The following is a 7,762-nucleotide window of genomic DNA, read 5'->3' on the forward strand; positions in this document are numbered from 1 at the left end:
GGTAGATTCACTCAGGCAGAATGAAAACGATCCTTTGCTAGTTACGGTCAATTCCAACATGAACCGTAGCAAAAATATATATATTTTTTTTCACCCGGTGCCCTTCAGCCCGAATAGTGTATTTCATATTCAAATACTTCCGGCTTCATGCTCCATCAGGAGTTGTCCATAGGAGTATGTGACTGATGTCAGCGCTATCACCATCTACTGGTTTTAATGTCTATGATATTGACAGGCTGATTAGCTAGGACAAAAAGGTGTCAAAGACAGATTTGGACGCAATTGTTAGATACTACCATCCCATTCTTAAATTCCAAACTTTGCGTGTAAATCTGTCACACCATTTTGTCCTAGCTAATCAGCCTGTCAATATCATAGACATTAAAACCAGTAGATGGTGATAGCGCTGACGTCAGTCACATACTCTTATGGAAAACTCCTGATGGCGCATGAAGCATTTGAAATGCACTATTGGGGCTAAAGGGCACCGGGATTTAAAAAAACAAATATATATATATACATACACACACATATATATATATATATATATATATATATATATATACATACACACATCTTTTTATCGCTACGGTTCATGGTGGAATTGTCCGTAATTATTCCAGATATAGGTTCGGACGTGGGAAGTGTCGCCAAACAGGTACCAGTCGACAAATAACTCAGAACTCTGACCTACTTATAATACCTCACCACTCAGTCAGGAGAAGTGATATACTCACCGCAGTGGAGGCTGGTGGGCAGAGCTATAGGAGGAAGGGCTCATTTTAATGGCTGGAATGGAATAAATGGACAGCTGTCAAACAAAAATATATGGAAACCTCAACTCTATTCAATTTATTTCATTCCAGCCATTACAACGAGCCCGTTCTCCTACAGCTCCTTCCACCAGCCTCTACTGCACCATCACCTGAATAGGTGTCACCAAGCTGTCCTGTCTGATAGACAAACCGCAAAGTTCTGATATTTGTATGTGTTTTAATGATCTTTACACAATAGAAAAAAATATATTAAACAGACAATTCAAACTGTCAGAAATAATGGGCTCATGAACATAAACCCTGGATCACCAAGCATTACCGCAGGCACACACCTCAAATCCTAAACAGCTAACCTTAATCCCTAAAAATTCTGTCAATCAAAAAAAATCAAAGATAAGCTTTGTAGTTTAGCTGAACAGAAATAAAACAAGTCAAATAGGCTCTCCCCAATGTGAGCATGCCTCAAAGTAAGAGCAAACTAGGACGAGGCAATAGGGGCTCTGGGTTGTGAGGAGCAAATTTACTTGTGCCTGGGTTGTGAAATGTAATATGACAGCTGTGGCATTCCAGAAACACACCCCAGAATTTTTCACCCTGCTGAATACATCCCCGTTGTTCCTGATGTCTGAAAGCAGGAAGTTGCCCCACTGTGAATGATAGAGATTATATCACTGAGTCGACATCACAGCAGCATAAAGGCAAGCACTCCTGCCTCTACCGCATTTCTCCCTTTCTACTTCTGAAAGTGCGGTCTGAAGATTTGTTCGACTGATCGTGTGTCACTGCCACACCATTACAGCTATGGTTTTTGTAGTGTCTTATGTCAGAAAAGCCCTTTCCACATCTCTTGCAATAATAAGGCCTAACTCCAGTGTGGACTTGCATGTGGGCTTTGACGTTGTTGGCTTGGCCGAAACCTCTCCCGCAGACATCACATTTGAATGGCTTCTCTCCCGTGTGGACTCGCTCATGCCTTTTGAGATTGGTGTTGACTGCAAATGTCTTGTCACAATAACTGCATTTGAAGGGCTTTTCACCTGTATGGGTTCGCTCATGTCCTTCTAGAGCTTGCCTAAGAACAAATTTCTTTTCACAGTATTTACAAGCGTAGGGCTTCACCCCACTGTGAAGTCTCATGTGATAGTCAAAAGTATGTTTATAGGCAAAGGTCTTTCCGCAAATGGAACAAGAGTATTGCTTTTGTCCAGTGTGAATTCGTTGATGGTTTTTCAGAGTTAGCATGGAGCTGAAGCCATTCAAACATATGTCACAACTGAATGGCTTTGTTGAGGTTCCCGGTCTCCTGGCAGTTCTCGTTCTCTCTTTTCTCTCTCGTTCTTTCTGCTTCTCTCCTTCAGCCGTGTGCCATTTTAGATGGTGTCGCCTCATTAGAAAATTGTACATAAAAGTCTTCCCACATAGGTCACACATAAATGGTTTGGTTGCCCCATGACGATGCATGTGAGCTTTTAAGAGGGTGGACTGAAGGTAGCTTTTCCCACACACTTTACATTTGTATGGTCTCTCCCCTGTGTGAAGCACTTGGTGTCTCACAAGGTTTCCTTTATGGCCGAAAGCAGCTCCACATGTCTCACATGTAAATGGCTTCTGCCCTGTATGGATTACCTTGTGCTTTTCAAGGCTGGATTTAGTTATAAAGCGCTTACCACACTCTGAGCATGAATGTGGACGTTCACCTGTATGTGTTCGCATATGATAACTCAGGCCACCACTCTGTGTGTAACTCTTCCCACACACAGCACAGGTGTATGGTTTTTCACCGGTGTGGATTCTCTCGTGCTCAATTAGCAGTTTTCGTTTTGTAAAACCCTTTCCACAAGTCAGGCACTTGAACGGTCTCTCCACTGCATGAACAAGCTGATGTCGTTTCAGATCTTTTTTGGTAAAGAATGTATTTCCACAGACTTTGCAACTGAGCGTTTTCTCTCTGTGACGCAACATGTGATGTTCGAGCTGCTTAGACATTGTGAAAGTTTTGCCACATTGACCACAAGCGAATGGCCTCTCTCCTGTGTGAATTAGCTTGTGACGTACCAGCAAGCGATTCCGACTGAAGGTCTTGTCACAATCATCACACTTGAATGGTTTTGTGTGAGTTAGCGTGTGAGATTCCAGTGACCCTTCCCTGCTGAAGGTCTTTTCACAAACATCACACTTGAAGGGTCTTGTGTGAGTTAGCTTGTGTTGTATCAGCCGTTTGTTCTGGCTGAAGGTCTTCTCACAAATATCACACTTGAAGCGTTTGGTTTCTTTGGATCGTGTCCCTTTAGTAGTATTGCTGTTTTTCTGGCTTTCATGGCAGTCTCTCTCGTTGCTCCCTGGCAGAGCAGCTCTCATATGCTCAACGTTGGAATCAGTGTCTCTTGGGGAGAGGTCTGTATTCAGTCCATCTGTGTCTCCCAGAGAGGAGTCATTCTCCAATGAAGATGTCTCTGTGGGTTTACTGCAAAAATTTGCAGGACCTAAAGATGAAAGGAATATGAGTAATATACATATTAGCCTATAGATCTCCTGATTGTGTAGCATGAGGCATCTTGATGTACAAATAAACCAGCTGAACAGGACACTTGTCTAATTTAGTTAGTCAAATAAGTTTACCAATATATGGCAATTAGGGTTGGGCGATATTAGAATCGTATCAGATATCGAAGATGATTGACAGCCATTGTTGATGGCGACGACATTGTGATATGACAGACAATGTATAGCCTATTTCAACTTGACTGGCACCACGCAGTAATGAGCTGACCGGGTAGCCCACAGCAGGACCATCCCAAGTAGCCTATGATTTTTCTATAAACTGCATAACATATTTCAATAAATATGTTATAAACCATTTACAGAATGTAGACATAGTTAAGATTTAATCAAAGCAGCGCTAATCCTATTACATTTGTATTTATTTTATAGCGGACACGCGTGTCCAATTATTTTAAAAGCCAAATTTTATATTTTCTGTACATATATGAATAGGACTTCAGTTTTTATGCATGCTGGCTTTCTCTCACTGCACTACTTCATGATCAAACCATGAATTTATCTACGGTCTTCTAGGCTCTCAAAGTTTTAAGTTGTTTTTGAATAACCCAAAAACATGATAGGCCTACGGTAATAATGAGAGCGGCAGAACAAACAATAGGAAAATAGATACATCTTACAATAGTTTGAACAAAGCTTAGTTGAGCAAAGCTTAGTCTACTATAAAAGAAACACATGCATCCCCCTCCTTGAGATTGGGAACCAAATGCCAAATCCTACTAATTAAAATAGCCTATCAAAAGCTATGCAGAGTATATCCCAAATAAGCTATTATGTTATGTCCTAAAGTATCAGCTTTCAAATGGGAACTTAAGGTCAGTCTATATGAGACTCTTTATCACAGCTTTATTTTAAAAGACAAATATTAGGTGCAACAAGTGAAATTGAGCAAACAATATCAAAATGGAAAAATTTAAATGAGAAGTCAAAAGAACTTACAGCTGAGCACAGCTTCTGAAATAAATTGTGTAGTGTAGGCCCTTTTCAATGATAGTAGGAGTATAGAAGCCTAGGCATAATAAGAGAGGAAGATTGTGCAAAAATGTGACTCATTGAATGATTATCCCGTTCTGGGGACAGCAGAGTTGCAGCAGGGCTCTGATTCAGAGGGGTTGTGTTAAATGTGGAAGACACATTTCAGTTGAATGCATTCATTTGTACAATTGATTAGGTATTCACCTTTCCCCCTGATTTAAAAGGCGCTATATGGTCAATCCGTTATCTGTATTGATGTGCAGCATTTACGGTGATATGGCCTCTGCAGAAGCCAGGGCATTCATACTTCTTGCTCTTCCCCAGCGCAGAGCTGTTGTGAAGGAAGTTGTCAAGGAAGTGAGTTTGTGCTTATACAGGACCTCCCGCCCTCACCTACTGTCAACCGGAGCCCTCCGAAATTTACAAAACATTACAGGCGCACAGCGATGTGGTACAGAGCTCAATACGGCCGCTGCGTGCCCCCGGGGGATTCGAAATTACGTCCCACCGTCCAGGGCGCCTCCGACCACATTTCGGATCAAGCATAAATTTAATTTTACAACACTTCACAATACGCACAGCCAGCGAGGGCTCATCCTTGACTGTCACTTGCATTACCGCGCGCACACACGTTTACGTGCAACAGCTCCAACAGAGAGGAATAGGTTACTAAAAAAGATTAGTCTACAAAATATATTTAGTCATGATTCATGTTTTATGGGTACTTCATCACGATAAGACAAAGGTTGACATCGCCCAACCCTAATGGCAACATACATTTTTACATGAGCGTCAAAATAAGCATACTTTTACCAGGCTGTGTATTGTTTTCAAACAACTGGGTCATCTGCTCGACCTTGGTCTTCAGTTTCACGTTCTCATTTTGTAAACTCGAGGAAGCCACTAGGAATAGTTGGCAGATTTTACGAATAGCCTCTCCCGTCACCAGATTCATAATTGTGCAAAGCTGTGTAAAGAATAGGAGGGGAAACACGTTACCTAAGAAGCCAGCTTTCCATACGTGCTACAGCAAAGATGTGAAACTAATAAGTAAGCAAGCTAACTTGCTACGTTAGCTAGCTTGATAAGCTAATTGCATGAAGCTAACGTGGCTAGCTTACTTTGCCAATTACATTAGAGATGATCATATGTGGTTAAACACCAACGTTTGATAAACTATCTATCTACTAGACAACGTATTGCAGCTAACGTTAGTTACCAGTAAATGTTGGTGCAACTTTAGCTAACATTAACTTGTGCAACTCCGTAACGTCATTAGTCACGCTGTACTCACCTCTCTCTCCGGATTGTACGAGTTTGGCACGACGCGCAAAAATGGACTAATTTCTGTAATTACCGTCTCGACGACAACGGCCATAATCGATGTTGTTTCTGACTGAAACATATTGTAAGCTGTAGCCATTTTGCCCTCAGACTCATTCGCATAGAATAAGAACCAAGCTAACTATATACTGTAGCTACCTAGCATGCTGCCAGCAATGTGAAGCTAGTCAGATATGGTCTTGTCTCCGCCCTAACAGGGTTGTTGTCCCAAAGGCGGGAAGGAAGGGGTTTGTCTAGAAGGGATACAGCTTCGGTCAAAATTGACTTTACGTAGCAGGTTAGAACGTACACAGCAGATAAAGAGAATTAGGTTAGGATTAGCTAAAATTCACATAACAAAAATGTGACGTTAAATTACTGTATCCATTCTAGACAAGACCGGAAGGCATGTGTCCTTCCATCCTGCCACCAACTGTGTGGGCTGTGTCCGCCTACTGTTCTGGAGTGTGAATTCATTTCACTTTGTGACAGAAAGGGGATAGGGAACAGGGAATAAAACATTTAAAAAATAATTTGGGGGGTGCTTTTTATTTGTCCTGTTTTTATGTGTATGTGAATAACTCAGGTCGGAAAGTTTGGTAAAGTTCAAGCATAATCCTTTACTCAGGTATAACATGTCCCAATCAAATCAAATTTTATTTGTCACATACACATGTTTAGCAGATGTTAATGCGAGTGTAGCGAAATGCTTGTGCTTCTAGTTTCGACCATGCAGTAGTATCTAACAAGTAATCTAACCTAACAATTTCACAACAACTACCCTATACACACAAGTGTAAAGGAATTAATAAGAATATGTACATAAAAATATATGAATGAGCGATGGCCGAACGGCATAGGCAAGATGCAGTAGATGGTATAGAGTACAGTATATACATATGAGATGAGTAATGTAGGGAATGTAAACATTATATAAAGTGGCATTGTTTAAAGTGGCTAGTGATACATTTATTAAGTACATTTTTCATTATTAAAGTGGCTAGAGATGAGTCAGTATGTTGGCAGCAGCCACTCAATGTTAGTGATGGCTGTTTAACAGTCTGATGGCCTTGAGATAGAAGCTGTTTTTCAGTTTCTCTGGCCCCTGCTTTGATGCACCTGTAGTGACCTCGACCTTCGGGATGATAGCGGGTGAACAGGCAGTGGCTTGGGTGGTTGTTGTCCTTGATGATATTTTTGGCCTTCCTGTGATATCGGGTGGTGTAGGTGTCCTGGAGGGCAGGTAGTTTGCCCCCGGCGATGTGTTTTGCAGACCTCACTACCTTACGGTCTGGAGAGCCTTACGGTTGTGGGCGGAGCAGTTGCCGAACCAGGCGGTGAGTGGGAAGGTCTCCCACTCAGAAGTACGAGATGGGGAGGGGGGCGGGGGTATGTTGACCTCAGGTCTCCCCACTGGAAGCCCGAGGTAGGAGGAGCGGGGGAATCTATCAAATTGCACACCTACCTTTGTACAGTACTAATGCAATTAGTAAAATCATTCACACTACAAAATGCTACCACAATTTTGTCCCACTCCTCTTTGCAGATCTTCTCAAAGTCATTAAGGTTTCGAGGCTGACGTTTGGCAACTCGAACCTTCAGCTCCCTCCACAGATTTTCTATGGGATTCAGGTCTGGAGACTGGCTAGGCCACTCCAGGACCTTAGTGTTCTTCTTCTTGAGCCACTCCTTTGTTGCCTTGGCCGTGTGTTTTGGGTCATTGTCATGCTGGAATACCCATTCACGACCCATTTTCAATGCCCTGGCTGAGGGAAGGAGGTTCTCACCCAAGATTTGACGGTACATGGCCCTGGCCATCGTCCCTTTGATGCGATGAAATTGTCCTGTCCCCTTAGCAGAAAAACACCCCCAAAGCATAATGTTTCCACCTCCATATTTGACGGTGGGAAAGGTGTTCTTCAGCATTCCTCCTCCTCTAAAGACGGCGAGTTGAGTTGATGCCAAAGAGCTCCATTTTGGTCTCATCTGACCACAACACTTTCACCCAGTTGTCCTCTGAATCATTCAGATGTTCATTGGCAAACTTCAGACGGGCATGTATATGTGCTTTCTTGAGCAGGGGGACCTCGCGGGAGCTGCAGGATTTCAGTCCTTCACAGCGTAGTGTG

General features: G+C 42.4%; 1 long non-coding RNA gene across 2 annotated transcripts; it reads right to left on the reverse strand.

The window, feature by feature from the left end:
- Positions 1 to 973: 973 nt before the first annotated feature.
- Positions 974 to 6,055, reverse strand: LOC115118618 (uncharacterized). 2 transcript variants are annotated; one of them, XR_010463743.1, is made up of 3 exons: positions 5,605 to 6,055; positions 5,118 to 5,277; positions 974 to 3,259 (listed from the first exon to the last, which is right to left on the reverse strand). It is a non-coding gene; the product is annotated as an uncharacterized LOC115118618 (long non-coding RNA). The 2 variants fall into 2 exon arrangements; XR_010463744.1 differs by having other exon boundaries at positions 5,124 to 5,277; positions 5,605 to 6,054.
- Between the last annotated feature and the right edge of the window lie 1,707 nt (positions 6,056 to 7,762).

This window comes from Oncorhynchus nerka, linkage group LG4, assembly GCF_034236695.1.
Source record: "Oncorhynchus nerka isolate Pitt River linkage group LG4, Oner_Uvic_2.0, whole genome shotgun sequence".
Classification (NCBI taxonomy): domain Eukaryota; kingdom Metazoa; phylum Chordata; class Actinopteri; order Salmoniformes; family Salmonidae; genus Oncorhynchus; species Oncorhynchus nerka.